Source organism: Setaria viridis, chromosome 8, assembly GCF_005286985.2.
Source record: "Setaria viridis chromosome 8, Setaria_viridis_v4.0, whole genome shotgun sequence".
NCBI classification, from domain to species: Eukaryota; Viridiplantae; Streptophyta; class Magnoliopsida; order Poales; family Poaceae; genus Setaria; species Setaria viridis.
The window spans coordinates 13,180,532-13,196,955 of NC_048270.2; positions in this window are offsets into that span (position 1 = coordinate 13,180,532).

The following is a 16,424-nucleotide window of genomic DNA, read 5'->3' on the forward strand; positions in this document are numbered from 1 at the left end:
ACCTGCAGGTATGTGACTTCTAAGTGTGCACATGTAGCTGGACTTGGAAAATGTGGTGCACTAATGTTGATTTTTTGTGATTACCTGCAGGCCGCTATTATTTGGTCGACTCGGGCTACGCAGTTCGCGAAGGGTATCTGGGGCCGTATAGAAATACGAGGTATCACCTGGAGGAGTTTAGCAGAAGGGCGGCGGACACATTGGAGGAGAAATTCAATTTTCACCATTCCAGTCTTCGCAATGTGGTGGAACGCGCATTTGGTGTCCTGAAATTGAGGTGGCACATTCTGCGGGAAGTTCCACTATATTCAAGAAAACGGCAAACGAAGATTGTTATTGCTTGTTTTGCACTGCATAATTATTTGCTGGACCTTGCCAATGACAGTTCTGCAGGATCGTCCAGGGCGCGAGAACCGGACTATGGGGTGTCCGAATGGGTGGCAGCTAATGCTACACCTGATATGGGCAGTGTCCGAGATTGGATTGCGGCGGGAATCTCGTTGATGTAGACGCGGGATGTATGCTGTGTACGTTCATGTTGTAATTTGTAGGTACGAAATTGTAATATGTTGTGTGTACGTTCGTACCCTCGAGTGTGTTTGTTATGTTTGCCGGACACCATTTAAATGGTGTAGTTCCATTTACCGCTACAAATTTTATTTTCGAACGTAGCAGCGCATCCGTAGGGAAACCACATCGGAAATTGCTAAGGATAAGCTGTCACCGCTCCCTCGCTCCTATTGGGGCTTTTCACAATTTATTTTCTGTATTTTTAACAACCTTATATTTTTTAAGTATCAACAATTCCCTTATGATTTGTAGTCCCACACCTTGTAATTGTTTCATTTTGTAAAAAAGAGTAGGCAAATGAGACTTGATAAATTGGTTTGCTGCATAAATTGCTTTTGTAACAGGGACTAAGTTTAACCTTGACCGTCATGTGGGCCAAACGGCCGTTACCAGGCAAACCCGGCGGCAGCAGCAGCTGCAGCTGCGCTGCAGCAGCGGCAGCGGAAGCCAGCAGCCGCAGCCGCTATAAGCGCCGCCGAACGCGGTGTTTGTTTATAAACACGGGTGACCCATCTACACATAATACTAGACCTAGTTTCAAAATTTGAACTAGGATGGTTGCTACGTGATGGATTCTTTGATATGGTCAAGGAAGTTTGGCAAGGTGTGTTAATGATAGCCACACTCCCCTACATAGATGGCAGGCAAAAATTAGGAGATTGAGGCAATAACTAAGGGGGTGGGCTAAAAATACTAGTGGCGCATATAAGAAGGAAAAGAAAGAATTACTAAATAAGCTTGATGAGTTAGATAAAAAAGCTGAATGTATTCAGGTAGATCCAAATGAGCTCAACTTGAAACATGTCCTTAATGAGAGACTAGCTGAACTCTTAAGAGAAGAAGAATTGAAATAGTACCAAAGGGTTAAAGTAAAGAATTTATTGGAGGGTGATGCAAATACTAAATTCTTTCATTTAGTGGCAAATGGTAAGCATAGGAAAATGCCTATTTACCAACTTGATCGGGATGGGGATAGAATATGTGGGGATGAAGAGCTTAAAAGGTTTATTACTAAATATTATAATAAACTTTTTGGCCCTTCAAATTCAAACCACATGTCTATGCATGAATCACTGGTTAGTGACATTTCCCAAGTCTTTGAGGAGGAAAATGTTTTACTAATTGAAAGATTTACTGAGGCTGAAGTAAGAGAGGCGGTGTTTCAAATGGAACATAATAAAGCACCTGATTTCGATGGATTCCTACCTGAATTTTATCAAGTCTTATAGAATATAATTAATGATGGCTTGATGGTTCTATTTGAGGAATTTCATAAGGGCTCATTACATTTACACAGCCTAAATTTTGGGACAATAATTCTACTACCTAAAAGTAGTGAAGCAAAGCAAATTCAGCAGTATAGACCAATCTGTCTATTGAACGTTAGCTTCAAAATATTTACAAAAGTTGCAACAAATAGAATTTCGAAGATAGCCCAAAGGATCATTAGACCTTCTCAAATAGCCTTCTTGCTAGGGCGAAATATGATGGAGGGGGTAGTAATTTTACATGAACACTACATGAGTTGCACTCAAAGAAGCAACACTACATGAGTTGCACTCAAAGAAGCAAAACAGAATAGTCTTTAAAATAGATTTCGAGAAAACCTATGATAAGGACAAATGGGAGTTCCTACAACAAACTCTTAGAATGAAAGAGTTTTCACAAACATGGTGCAGTTGGATTCAAGCATTCACACAGGGTGGGAATGTTGGTATCAAAGTTAATGACCAGATGGGTCCTTTCTTCCAAACTAAAAAGGGGCTCAGACAGGGTGACCCACTATCTCCTATACTATTTAACATAGTGGCTGACATGTTAGCGATCATCATTACGAGAGCTAAGAATGAAGGACAAGTAAAACGGGTGGTTCCACACTTAGTAGAAGATGGACTCCCAATTCTGCAATTTGCAGATGACACAGTGATCTTTATGGACCATGATATTGAACAAGCAAAGAATATGAGGCTTTTATTATGCATGTTTGAACAATTATCTGGTTTTAAAATCAATTTTCATAAGAGTGAAATCTTCTGCTTTGGACGAGCAAGTGAGCACGAGAATACATATTCACAATTATTTGGGTGTAAACTCGACTCCTACCCTTTTTGATATCTGGGTATTCCAATGCACTTTAGGAAATTGAATAAGAAAGATTGGAGGGTCATTGAAGATAGAATTGAAAAAAGGTTGAGTGGATGGAAAGGAAAATTGTTATCAGTTGGAGGTAGATTAGTGTTGATTAATTCTATATTATCAAGCTTGCCAATGTTTATGCTCACATTTTTTGAGGTCCCAAGGGTGTTCTAAAAAAGATAGAGCATTTTAGGTCTAGGTTTTTTGGCAGAATGATCAACATAGAAAAAAATACAGGCTAGCTAAATGGGAGGTTATCTGCCAACTGAAACAACAAGGAGGCTTGGGGATTATGAACTTAGATATTCAAAATAGATATTTACTAAGTAAATAGCTTTTCAAACTATGCAATGAAGAGGGGATGTGGCAGAAAATTCTAAGGAACAAATACCTTCAGAATAAATCACTAGGCCAAGTCTACAAATACCTTCATTGTTGATATGCCAAATTTCTATGGCGTGCAATACATATAGGATTTGGTATTTCTCCACAAACAACCATGAATGACATGTTCTCTTCATGGGTTAAACAAGGCGGGCATAAGCCAAATCTAAACCTACTAACGGGGTATCGGCTTTTTGTTAGGCAATATGGCTGTCTCAAAATGAGGTGGTTTTTGGACAAATGTCGACCAAAAATTTTTTTGGAACATATTGGCTCCAATCTTAGGCCAAGTTGCAGTGAAGTGAGAACAATGAGAAGCTCTTCATTTCAGCATGCCGAACCTTGGAAATGGCAGCTCTATGTTTCTTTAAGAGTAAAGTGCATACACTATACAAGAAGTTGCATCGTTGCTTCATTTTGGTCCAACAAGTTGCAAACATGGCAATGCAATACATCAAGTTGCAAAATATGATGACATACAGTCCAAGATGGTGGGCTCATGAAATTGTGAGACATTGTATACTGATATGGAAATATGTAATAGTTAGAGGTACATTTGGAAAGAGGATACATTTTGTCTATTGCAAATAAATCAGATTAGGATTGCGAAATCTTATCTTCAAAAGAAAACCAAGGAAAAATAGAAAGAATTAGCCATCGATGACTAATCCAAATGAAAAAGCAAGCACAGGCAGCATCCACCACACATAACATAGCAATTCTAAACCTAAGTGGGCATTTGCATCGCCGCGAGCCTTGCATCGTCTAGCTCATGGAGTCTATCTGCCCCGATGGCCTCGTTCAGCTCACACAGCTGGAGCTTGGTAGCGATGTTGGGATTGGGTAGTCGTAGATTAGGCTTGGAGATGAACAGTAGCTCTGGCAATCCATCTGGCTGCCCTACAGAAGTTTTTGTTGACGGTCGGCACTTAGGCGGAATCAAGCAGCTAACCAAGCTGGCCAGGTGCAGTTCTTACTCTCACCGTAAGCTGAGCTCCCTCACTTGAGCCTTATCCCATAAGTACCCTCTTCCCCAGGATATTTTTGCTGGGATATGAGGCCATCACTATAGGATTATTGTATCGCTTTGCCCTCCTGGCATCCCATGAACCAAAAGTCATGAAGGCTCCGGGTCAAGGCAACGTGGGACGTGCATCACGTCTCTGCAATAATATACTCCATTTTATGCAGAAAACTCTCTATTTTCTGTTCGTGACTCCATTCTTGTTGACTCAGTCAAGGGCTCTAGGTGGAGGTATTGGGCCTTCAGAGTGACTAGATTGCGATTGGAGGCTAGACTGGAGGCAAATTACTCCCCTCCCATCATTGGAGATGGAGCCGTAGTGGCGTGAACCTGAAGGCCTTCCTCCCGACTATGGTAAGTCCAGCCACATTTGTCTGTTTCCATGAAAGTGAAATACAATTTGTTGGCCTTCTAGATGCAAAATAATTGTTACAGTTTGATTTCACTTTCAATTAGGTTGGTCGTGGGAACAAGATTGCTATTCCAATTGCATATTCAATTTCTAGAACTGTATGCTTGATTGGTTGTTTTGATCTCAAGATTATCAATCATTTTTTAGAAATAGGTTTTTATCATGAAATGAATTTAAGATAAACTTGTTTTAGATAGGTATTATGTTATTGTTGGTTTTTACATCACTGTGTGTGTTTGGATAGCAAGTATTGAAACCAATTTTTCTCTAGGCCCAGATAACAACAACACATATTGGATCACTATGCAGATTAATCATCATTGTCAAATCAGAGTTCATTGGAAATAGGTTTTTTTTATGCTTGTATAAGTAGAGTTGATGGATTGGTTGTCTTTTCTGCAATCTAGGTTCATCTGACAAATGGTTCATTGTAGAGGTACACCATTCAGGCTTTTTCTATGGGATTGGGAGAAACAGAACCTATCTTAATGAAAAGATTGACTGGTTCGATTATTGCAACAATGATACTTGGTCACTGTTGTGGGTGGAGGATTTTCTGAAGCAACTGCATATTATATTCACACGGTATGTGAGGGTGTATTGGTGTGTTCCTAACCAATCTATGGGAGAAGGATTGAGGCCCCTTAAGTGTGATGCTCACATAGTGGAAATGAACAAAGCTAGTCAGAGTGCAAAGAACATTCTCTTATATGTTGATCATCATAACCTGTTGGAGTCACAAAAAACTAAGATGGTGGATGATATCTTGTTTGATGGACAGAATGAGTTTCCTGATGTAACAACTCTTAACAAGAGAAAGAAGCTTCATGTGAATGGACAAAGTGAAGGTTCAGATGAGGTAACTGATGCTAAAACAGTTTATGTTGACTCAGATTATGAAATAGACAATGATGATGATGACCTCTATGTGCATAATGTTGATGATATGGTTGAGGATGAAATGTGTGTGAAGAAAGGCAAAGGGCTCGCGGTAGAGCCAATGGATGAGGAAGAGGAGGACAGTGATGCACTTGATGTCGAAGAGTTACAGCTGCCTATTCATGAAGGGAAGGAAATCATTAATTTCAACTTCCATACATTTAGGGATGATATTGACATGAAAAATCCAATTTTCAGAGTTGGAACGATTTTTGCAGATATTGTAGAGCTTCGGAAGGCTGTGGATGCTTATAGCCTCTAGAATAGAAGGTCTATTTGAAAATTAAGAAATGAGAGGAATAGACTTGAAGCTGTGTGCAAAGAGGGATGCCCTTGGTTTCTGAAGGTAGGATATGATAACATAAGCCAAAGCATGCTAGTGAAGCATTATGATGGCGAGCACACTTGCAACAGAGTATGGGAACTCAAGGCATTTACAGCACCTTTTCTAGCAAAGAGGTATCTTGAGCATTTTAGAGATGATGAGAAGCTAAGTCTGAAAGCTTTTACAAAGATTGTGCAAAGAGGGTTCCAATTAAAAGTTTCTAAATGCAAGATGAGTAGGGCAAGGAGGGCAGCATTAAAAGAGATTTATGGTAAGGTTTTGGAGCAGTACAATTTCCTATGGGATTATGGTTAAGAGCTTAGAACAATCAATCTTGGGAGCACATTTTGGCTGACTCTTAAAACACTTCATCATGCAGGGCCACCCCCAAGATCACTACAACACTTCAGCACCTACTACTATTCTCTAGATGCATGCAAGAGGGGAATTTTCAAAGGATGTAGACCCATAATTTGTGTAGATGGTTGCCACATCAAAACTAAGTATGGTGGACAGTTGTTCACGGCTGTGGATATAGATGGCAATGACAACATATATCCAATTGCTTGGGGGGTTACAGAAGTAGAGTCAACTAATAGCTGGAAATGGTTTCTATCCACATTCAAGAATGACCTTAACATCATCAATACTGGACCATACACTATTATGAGCGACAAACAGAAGGTGAGCATTGCTTAGGTCCTTCTTTGTTTCATTTGTGAAGTAGTTTCTTCAATTATAATTGGTAGTTCTCTATTCATTTCTATTTTGAAGGGCCTTATCAATGCTGTAGAAGCCATCTTTCCTGATGCTGAGCACAGATTTTGTGTTCGCCACATCTATCAAAACTTCAATGCTGTCCACAAAGGTGAGACCCTCAAGAATGATTTATGGGCATGTGCAAGAGCAAGTATATACCAAGATGGAACAATGCATTGGCAAAGTTAAAGGAGGACAGCCCTGAAGCCTACAAATGAATAGAGGAACAACCTCCAAACTAGTGGTGTAAGGCCTTCTTCTCTAAGTTTCTGAAATGTGATATGTTGATAAACAACAACTGTGAAGTCTTTAACAAGTAGGTGTCTAAAATCCTAACTTTTGAGTTCACTGTGAATAATTGTCTACTATATATGTGATGTAATTTTTCTAACTAATGTTTCATGGAATAGGTACATACTTGATGCAAGGGAGATGCTTATTCTCAGTATGTTTGAGAAAATAAGATGTCAGATCATGAATAGGTTATACACAAAACACAAAGAAGTTGTTGAGAAGTGGAGAGACAGGATATGTCCAAAGGTAAGGAAGAAAGTGGAGAGGCATGCTGACTATGCTGGTTGCCTTGATGTATTTCCTGCTGGTGGTGGGTTTTTTCCAGTGAAAGATAAGGAAGAAACACATGTGGTTGATATCAATGTTGCTCGATGTGATTGCCATAGGTGGCAACTCACTCGTATCCCATGTTCACATGCAATTGCTTGCTTCAGAGAAGATGACATATTTTTTTTGAAGATCGAGTGCATGAATGTTACTCTATTGACACTTATCTTAGAGCTTATGGACACAACATCATGCCAATTAGGGACAAGCAACATCGGAAGAAGATGAATGGTGTGGAGATACACCCTCCAGTTTATGAAAAGAAGGTTGGGAGGCCAAAGAAGTCAAGAAAGAAAGCACCGATGGAGCTCGAGGGTGGTGCAAAGCTGAGCAAACATGGAGCTACTATGCACTGCATTATATACAACTTAGAAAATCACACTAATAGAAACCATAGCCGTTGTGTAGAACAAAACCAGGGCCTTGAGCTACCAAATGCAGCAACAAATGATGAGGAAGTTGATCTTATAGTACTACAGGTACAAACTAATGTCATAGTTGCCTGAATCTTGTATTTTTCAACACTCAAATTAATACGATTTCCTGTAATTGCAGGACATAAATCCCAAAGCTGTCAATCCCAACATGGATCCTAGCCAAACAAATGGAAGTATGGTATTCAACTTGCTGCATGAGGTGCATTTCTTACACACCTAAGTAGTAATTCCCAACCAGCTACTATATTTGTGTTACTGATATTGTGTTAAATCTTATTCGTAGGATCCACTTGAGGAAAATAGGAACAGGCAACCCCCAGGTCCACTTCCAGAGTCTGTCTTTGTGGAACAACATAGGGTTGATCTCCCATCTTTGAGGGTCATGACTGTTGGTGTTTTAGACCGGCAACCCTCCTAGGGGTACCCTAGGTGGTCTTTTATGCGGTAAGGGCCGTCAAGAATCAAGGAGTCAATAGTGACGCAAGGAACAGGATTTAGACAGGTTCGGGCCGCTAGATCGCGTAATACCCTACGTCCTGTGTCTTTGTTTGTATTGATCTTAGATGCACTTGGAGTTGTTCTTTTGAGGGGGGTCCCTACCTGCCCTTATATACGCAGGAGGGCAGAGTTACAAGTCCAAGTCCTAGTCAAGTACAATTACAGAGTTCTACTCGGTATGGCCTGAGTAGTTTCCATATACATACTTGACTAGTCCGAGTGGGATACTCCTATCCCCTTGTCTTGATCATGTCCGAGTACATCCCTTAGTGGGCCATTCAGGGTCTACTCGTGGGCCTAGGGTGCATGCCCAACAAGCCCCCGAGTACTTTATAGTCGTGCGCTGCATTCTTGAGTACTGTGGGCACTTATTCGAGTAGTTCTTCGCAGAGGTTGCAATGTTCAAAGTGCTCGAGTACTGTCGCTTGGCTGGAAGGTACTCTTCTTATTTTTTTTGAGTTGCTTCTTATTCCAAGAATTTTATATGGTAGTGCGATGACAATCGCACTCCATATGGAGTAGCCCCTGAGCCTTAGGTTGAGTCGAAGAGTCAGGCTTAGGGTCAATCCTGCTTCTTGACTGTTTTACTCTTGGTAATCTAAAAAAAAAATTCTGACCATCAGGTACGGTACCCGCAGCCCCCGAGCACTTAGGCGATTTTTGTCGTTGAAGTGGTCAAAAACTCATTGAAATCGGTTTAAAACCTTTCCGTTGCGTAACTGACGCTTGGAATCCGGAGGTGACGGAGATATAACTGGAGGGTCCCCTTTCGGTTAGGTTTACGCTCCACTGTTAACAAATATGCTTTTCTTCTTCCCTTGCCTTTCTGCTCCTCTTTTCCGCCGCCACGATTTGTCTAGCGCCACCGCCACCATTGCAGCTCTTTGAGAGAGATCCGAGGTTATCTTGCTCCTGCTGCAGCTGTGATCTTCTTATGCGCACCAAGAAGATGGGGAAGAAACCCGATAAGACTCAGGGCAAGGCTCCAGCGGCGGGCAGGGTGAAGTCAAAAAAAGGGAAGGAACTAGTGTTGCCGGCGCCGAAGGTGGGGCTGACAAACCAGACTGCGCCGCCGCCACCTGGAGTGATGTGGCAAAACTCCGTGATGAAGGAGGTGACTGTTCAGACGCTTGTTGATGCCAAACTTCTGCAGCCAAAGGAGGTACTCGAGTGGCGCCCTGCTTTTGCGAATGCGTGGCAGTTCGAGGAACATCTGAACGAGACGGTGATGCTTGCACACTTTGTGGAGAGGGGGTTGGCAGTGCCTACCTCCGACTTCTTGAGAGGGATCCTCGAGTACTACAGGCTTCAACTTGTTCATCTGAATCCCAATGGTGTGCTGCATATGTCAATTTTTGTACACTTGTGTGAGGTCTACCTGGGGGTTCCTCCTAGCCTTGAGCTATTTAGGAAGCTGTTTCATTGCAAGCCTCAGCCTAATGCCGTTAGGACAGAGGTCTTTGGAGGCGTCGGGTTCCAACTCAGGAACTCGGGCGCGTATATTGACTACAATTTGACTAACTCCCATAGGGAGTGGAAAAGGAGATGGTTCTACATTGGAAACCACGAGCCTCGCCTGCCGGTAGTCACAGGTCACGCCCCCAAGCGTGCATAGAACTGGGTGAGCGAGCCTGAAGATACCCCAGAGCTCGACTACTTGTTGACCCAGATTGCCGAGTTGAAAGTACTGGGCTTGACTGGAGTTAATGTGGCGGCCAGTTTTCTCAAGAGAAGAGTTCAACCTCTTCAGAAACGGGCTCACTCGGGGGGTGAGTACTCGGGATTTGATGATCCATCGCGTATGTCCGCCGAGGATATATCTGATGATGATATGGAGGCGTTGCTGGCCAAGTTCTTCAGGAACTATCAAGGAGTACCAGTTATTCCTTCAACTCTTCGTCAGTATGATGTTTGGTATCAGCCAGAAGTGGTATGGTCTTTCACTTGACTTGTACTTTTTTGAACTTTTGGGATATTTGTTTGAATATCGACTTGTTTTTGTAGTCCCGAGTTCTTGCCGGCTATATGGCGCAGTCGGAAGGAGAAGAATCTCTTGTTGAGAAGTCAGAGGACGAGCCCTCTCCTCTTGTAAAGAAACACCGAGTAGTCCGCAAGAGATCTGCTGCTAAGTCAGCCTCGACTTCAACTCCTGATAAACCTCAGGGTACCAAGGTATGTACTCGTGTACTTATTGGTAACTTGGTAAAGTTTACCCTGTAGTCCTTTGATGATTTCTTTGGTTCTGAAAAGGATGTCGACATGACTCCTAGTGGTGATGAGGCTACTTCCGTAGAAGTAGTCGTGACCGCCCAGGGTGTCGGTGTTGCGTCTGTTGAGAAGGTGCCAGAGGAGGTGCGACCGGCAGATGCTGGAGTAGCCCCCGAGCTGACAGTCCAGGCTCCATCGGCTAATGTGCCGCCAGTCCCTGGTCAGGCAGTTCTGGGTTTGCCTGCCGGAGGGGCTGATATTGCGAAGGAAGTATCACCCGTAGTTGCTACTAGTTTTTTGTTACCCAATGTGATTGATAGTGGTGAGCTTCCTTCCCGACTATTTTTGTTAGTCTGAGTTTGTTGTAGTCTTGACCCTGTTTTTTCCAGGTCTTGGCGAGAAGACAGCGCCAACAGCTGCTCCCGTGGTGCTGAGTACTCGGCCGCCTGTTGCCGAGAAGAAGCGTGTGCGATTGCCACCACGATCGACTCAGTGAGTTGTTTATCCTTGGTGTGTATCTTCGAGCTTTCTTGAAGCCGTGTGATGACTTTATATTTTGATGTAGGGATGTGGAGGAGACTATCCCTGTAGAGGCAGGAGTAGAGTTGTGTCCCCCGACTACTCTTTCTGCTCCTTTGAAGGATTTGTCTGTCGAAGAAGTATTCGGAGTTGATGCTAGTCGCCTTGGAGCTACCATGTCTATGCTTCAAGAAGTGATCCGTTCGGTGGAGGACCCCTCAGCTGCTTCGGGTTCTGAGAATGTATCCTTGTCGGCGTCTACTGGCGGAGCTCTGGCTGTAGTGGATGTGGAGAAATCCAAAGAACCAACTGCTCCAGGTATGTAACCGGGGTCCTGGTATTGTAGTCGTAGTATTGAGTTGACTGATGTTATTGTCTTAGGTACCGCCTTGGTTGCAGCTCCTCATGTTGTGAAGAGTACTCAAGGTCCAGTACTCGGGCTTCCGTCTGAGTCAGAGTTTCAGAGAGCTGTTGATGTTTTTCGAAGCTTCCAGGTGTGTTTCTTCGCTTGTCTAACAGATTTAGTAACTAAGGGACTTGACTGTTTGCTTTGCTTCGCAGGATCTGTATGACAAGACGCAAAGGAACGCTCAGGCCCTTAAGGAGCGAAACGAACAATTGGAGCAGGAGTGTGCCCGGCTTACGGTATCCTTGAGGGTTCATGAAGATGGAGCAAAATCCTTTGCTGTTGAACAGTCAGATCATGAAGTCTTGCAGCAGAAACTGGAGAGCCGCTACAAGTCTTTGAATAAAAAGTATCAAGGTGAGTACTTTCCAAGTTCTGAGTATGTCCGACTGTAGTCGGTTGTTTGAACTTGGTCATTTTTGCAGAACTCAAGAGGAAGGAGGCAACTGCGAGTAGCCAACTCCTTGACTGGAGAAACACGCACGACCGAGTAGCGGATGAGGCTGAACATCTTTGGACTGCGCTGATGGAAGCACAAGCTGCCTGCGAGCATCAGCGAGACAGGAAGATCCAGAATGGAGTGATGCTTCCTATGGCCATGGTGGCATGCAGAGATCATGCCCAGATTGTAGGAAGACTTCGAGGCGAGCTCCAAGAGTTAACTGATGCCACTCAAGACTTGGTGAATGCTATTGCCCCCTTGGAAGAGGACGCATGACCTCAATCACTAGTCGAGCGCTTGAAGGCTGCTCCGGGTAAGGTGGCCGGCCTCTACAAGGCTGTTTGCAAACAAGTCCTTGCTGTGGTCAAGTCGTATTACCCGAGGGCAGATTTGGCGGTGATTGGTGACGGCGTTGCTCGCAACTGCACAGAGGAAGTCTATGCGCAGTACCTCGAGGAGGCTGAGCTAATCGCGTCGAAGATGTCTGAATTTGTATCTCTAGAGGAGCCTTGAGCTTTTATATACTCTTGTAAGCTTCCGAGTACTTTGATTGACATTTTGTCTGAAATGAACACTTGTCCGACATTTTGTCATGTGAAGTGGTCCGAGTGCTGAGTTTGAGTAGTTGCGCTATTGTTGAGTACTCTGCTTTGTTATTCTTTGAACAGGGGGTGCACGGGTGTACTGTACTCTTTTGTCCTTTGTGGCCTGAATGCTTTCACATGGGCAGAGTTAGAGATCATCCAGACTCATCGATCACGGGCGCATAGTAACTCCTGGGTGGTTAATGGTTGCAGCACTTGGCTATAAATAGGCCGTCGTGGAGGTCGACCCGAATCAAGCTGAGTAGCGATGGATTGCCTTCGGTTGCTATTGTTTGAGTGTAGAGAGCCTTCAAAGAGTACACCGGTGCTAGAAGATTCCTCATAGATTGAGACCACCTTCCCTCCACAGACTCTAGCACTCGTAGGGATAGCCGTGATGCTAAAAGAATCCTCGTAGGAGGTTTCATCGCGCACCTCATCTTGCAGCTTGTGATCCAGCCGGGTACATGCTAGAACTCGCGAGTGATGGGTGATGAGTGCCGTGGTCTTTATCCCGCTCACTTAGAGGTGGAGGTGTGGCCGTAGAGTGGGTTGGCTCGACAAGGCTAGCAAAAGAGCAGCCTTGTTTCCTTCTTTGCGCGGCACGCGGGATTCATTGTTGACGCTATCAAGGCAGCAGCGGTGCGGGAGTACCTGGCGTTGCCTTGGGTAGAGGACTTAGTTATGGCTGTGTTTTGCGCAGCTTCCTTGCGTGTAGGCCCTTCCCATTGTAGTCGGCAGACCTGAGTAGCCTTGTGATATTGTAAAAGCCTGATGCTTAAATGCAGCCCGCTAGTAGGCAATTTCTTGTAGTCCTTTTGTATTGTACTCCGAGTACCTTTACTCATGTGTAATTTTGAATTTGAGTAAGAAATTACTCTGCTATTGTCTTTGTACCAGAGTTGGAATGCTTGTTGTCGATAATCGAGCTGCTGGCTCAAGTAGTCGAGATGAGTTTAAGCAATTACTCAAGTTCTTTTGTCTACTACGGGTAGTAGCGATAGAGGTGTTCTATATTCCAAGAGTTTGGTACTTGTTCTCCTAAGAGTTCTTGCAGTCTTTAAGATCCGGGTCCCGTAACCTTGGATACAATGTAAGGACCTTCCCATGGTGAATTGAGTTTATGCAACCCTGACGTGTCTTGGATTCGTTTGAGGAACATGTTGCCTAAGTTGAAGGATCGTTCTTTGACATTGCGGTCGTGGTAACGCCTTAACCCGTCAAGGTATCTAGTAGATTGTACTAACACTGCACATCTTGCTTCTTCTAGACTGTCTAGATCTGTCCGTCTTGTTTCTTCTGCCATTTCTTCGTCGTATTGCTCGACTGAGGGAGATTGCCACATGATGTCTGCAGGTTGGCCCTTTGTCGTTTTTATGGGGGATCCCTTTTTCCCGGAGTTAGTCATGGCAGCAACGATGTTGTCGGGCTTCCTTTTGCGATTCTGATTACTCGAAAAGTTGTTTCAATTATCATTGTGTCGAGTTCGATCTTGGTCATTGTTGTTGTTGTCGTGTCCACGGTTGCGATAAGAGCCGAACCGTTCTCGCTCTTTGTCCTCTTCATCTGCCCACTATTGTACCATGACTTTGAGGTCTTTTACATTAGCTGGTCGTCGTCTACCGAAGTCTTGGTATGTTCGTCGATCGTAGAGTCCATTCTGGAAGCACTAGATGCCGTCTGTTTTTCAGATGTCAACTATAGTAGCCTTCTTTTCGAAGAATCATCGTAGGTAGTCACGTAGTGTTTCACCTTCTTTTTGCTTAATTTGACTCAAGTTGATCTGGTTGCCTGGTCTAGCCATGGAGCCGGCATAGTTGTTGGTGAAAGCCTTTGTCAAATCTGCCCAAGAGTTGATTGACTTGGGTTTGAGGGACTCGAGCCATGTTAGTGGTGCGGGTTCCATGCATATCGGAAAGTGGATAACTTTGGTGTCGTTATTGCCCCCGGCTGCTTGAACTGCTAGTGAGTAGCATCGTAGCCATTGAATGGGGTCTTGCTTGCCATCATACTTGGTGATTCCTGTCGGTTTGAACTTCTCGGGTAGTCTTGTCTTCATTACCCGATTTGTGAAAGCGGGAAAGTGGTTGTAGTTGTCGACTTCTCGCTCACGCCGACTGTTGAGTATTTCTCGTAAATCGCTGAAATTTGATACTTCATGGTTTTTCCGAGTAGGGCGGGGACTCTTCACGGAGTTAGTGTAGCTGACTTCTCCAACGTCTCTCTGGCGTATTGGGGCATTGTGTTTACTCGGATCTTGGCTGTGTTGCCGAGGTTGGTTGACGACTTCGTTGTCGTTTCTCTGAGCATCATTGTTGTTGGCTGCAGCACCTCTACTGCCTTCTTGATGAGCTGCGATGCGAGGAACAGATGGGATCGGCGATTCTTTGTCGAGTAGCTTGTAAGCTTGTTCTACGAGTTGTGCGATTAGTCCGTTGCCACGCTGTAGAGCTGAGCTATGGCTTCATTGTCCCTGTCTCGAGGTATTAACGTTGTTAAAAGATTGATAGAAGTGATTGATGCGAGTGGGGTGGTATGTTCTTGAGCCTGTACTGCATCAAATGCTCTTTCGAGGTTTGTGATGGGAATATTTGTAGCCAGTGTCTGCCATCGCTCAGCTCGAGTAGCGTTGCGTATCCTTCTTTGGTTCCTTTGATCAGAAGTTTCGTCTTGTAGGGCGTTAGCTGTTGACTCGTCTTCTGAGACGTTGTCGAGTTGTGCCAATCGCCTAGGTGTTATATTCTGGCTGGTGCCCGGGTTGTTATTTTGAGTAATAACAAAAACCTCTCTGCCTGGGTAGGAGCTTCCGGAGCTTGATGTTGCAATTTATGTGGAACTTTCCTCACGGCTTGAAGTGAGTGGGACGCCTTCCTAATATGAGAGGTTGTCTATGTGAGCGACAAGGCATGATTCATAGTCGCGGGCGAAGAGAGATGATCTCAATCCTAGCCAGTGTACGAATCGGCCTTGCGATGTCGAAGTTCTTACCAGTCCTTGGGCTGGTCCTGTCAGTGGGATCTCTGGGAGATAGACCGAGTCGAAGTCGCCATCTTCATTGTTCCCGTGTTCGAGTAAAGGAACTTTGATAGACTTCGGCTGCACTGCAGAGTCCATGTGGAAACCGTTTTGGAGTCGAAGTCGATTTGGGGAGTGGCTAGGACCGACTAGTCCGAACTGATGTCGAGTCCGACGCGTAGTCAAACTCGAGGTTGTTGATTTTGAAATTTTGATTTTTCTTGATTGGATCTTCTGATTTCTTCTCCTGGATGTTGATGATCTGGCGCCGGAATGATCCGGCACCATCGGTGACACAGAGCCAGGATCCAAAAACGAACGTCACGCCTGCTTCGATGACAAAAACAGGCTTGATGACGACTATTGCCATTGAGCTCGTGCTGAGAAACTCGACGAGCTCCCCTACCTGGCGCGCCAGCTGTCGGTGTTTTAGACCGGCAACCCTCCTAGGGGTACCCTAGGTGGTCTTTTATGTGGTAAGGGCCGTCGAGAATCAAGGAGTCAATGGTGACGCAAGGAACACGATTTAGGCAAGTTCAGGCCGCTAGATCGCGTAATACCCCACGTCCTGTGTCTTTGTTTGTATTGATCTTAGATGCACTTGGAGTTGTTCTTTTGAGGGGGGTCCCTACCTGCCCTTATATACGCAGGAGGGCAGAGTTACAAGTCCAAGTCCTAGTCGAGTACAATTACAGAGTTCTACTCGGTATGGCCTGAGTAGTTTCCATATACATACTTGACTAGTCCGAGTGGGATACGCCTATCCCCTTGTCTTGATCATGTCCGAGTACATCCCTTAGTGGGCCGTTCAGGGTCTACTCGTGGGCTTGGGGTGCATGCCCGACAATGGCAACAATGACAAGAGGTAGCATAGGGAGGCCAAGGGGGACTAGAGGAGTTCGTCGAACAAGAGCTACAATAGATGACACAGGTGGGAGTGCAAAGGGGACTAGAGGGCGTGATCGATCAAGGGCTAGAACATATAACACAAGAGGGAGCACAACAGGACATGGTCGAAGAAGGGGTGCAAGAAATGAAATAGAAGAGATGGGTAGCAGAACAACAGGTGGCTCTGCCTTTGCATTTTGCCCAAGAATAAATGGCAATCCTGCTCAAAATCTAGCCATGGTGGAGGTTGACATGAC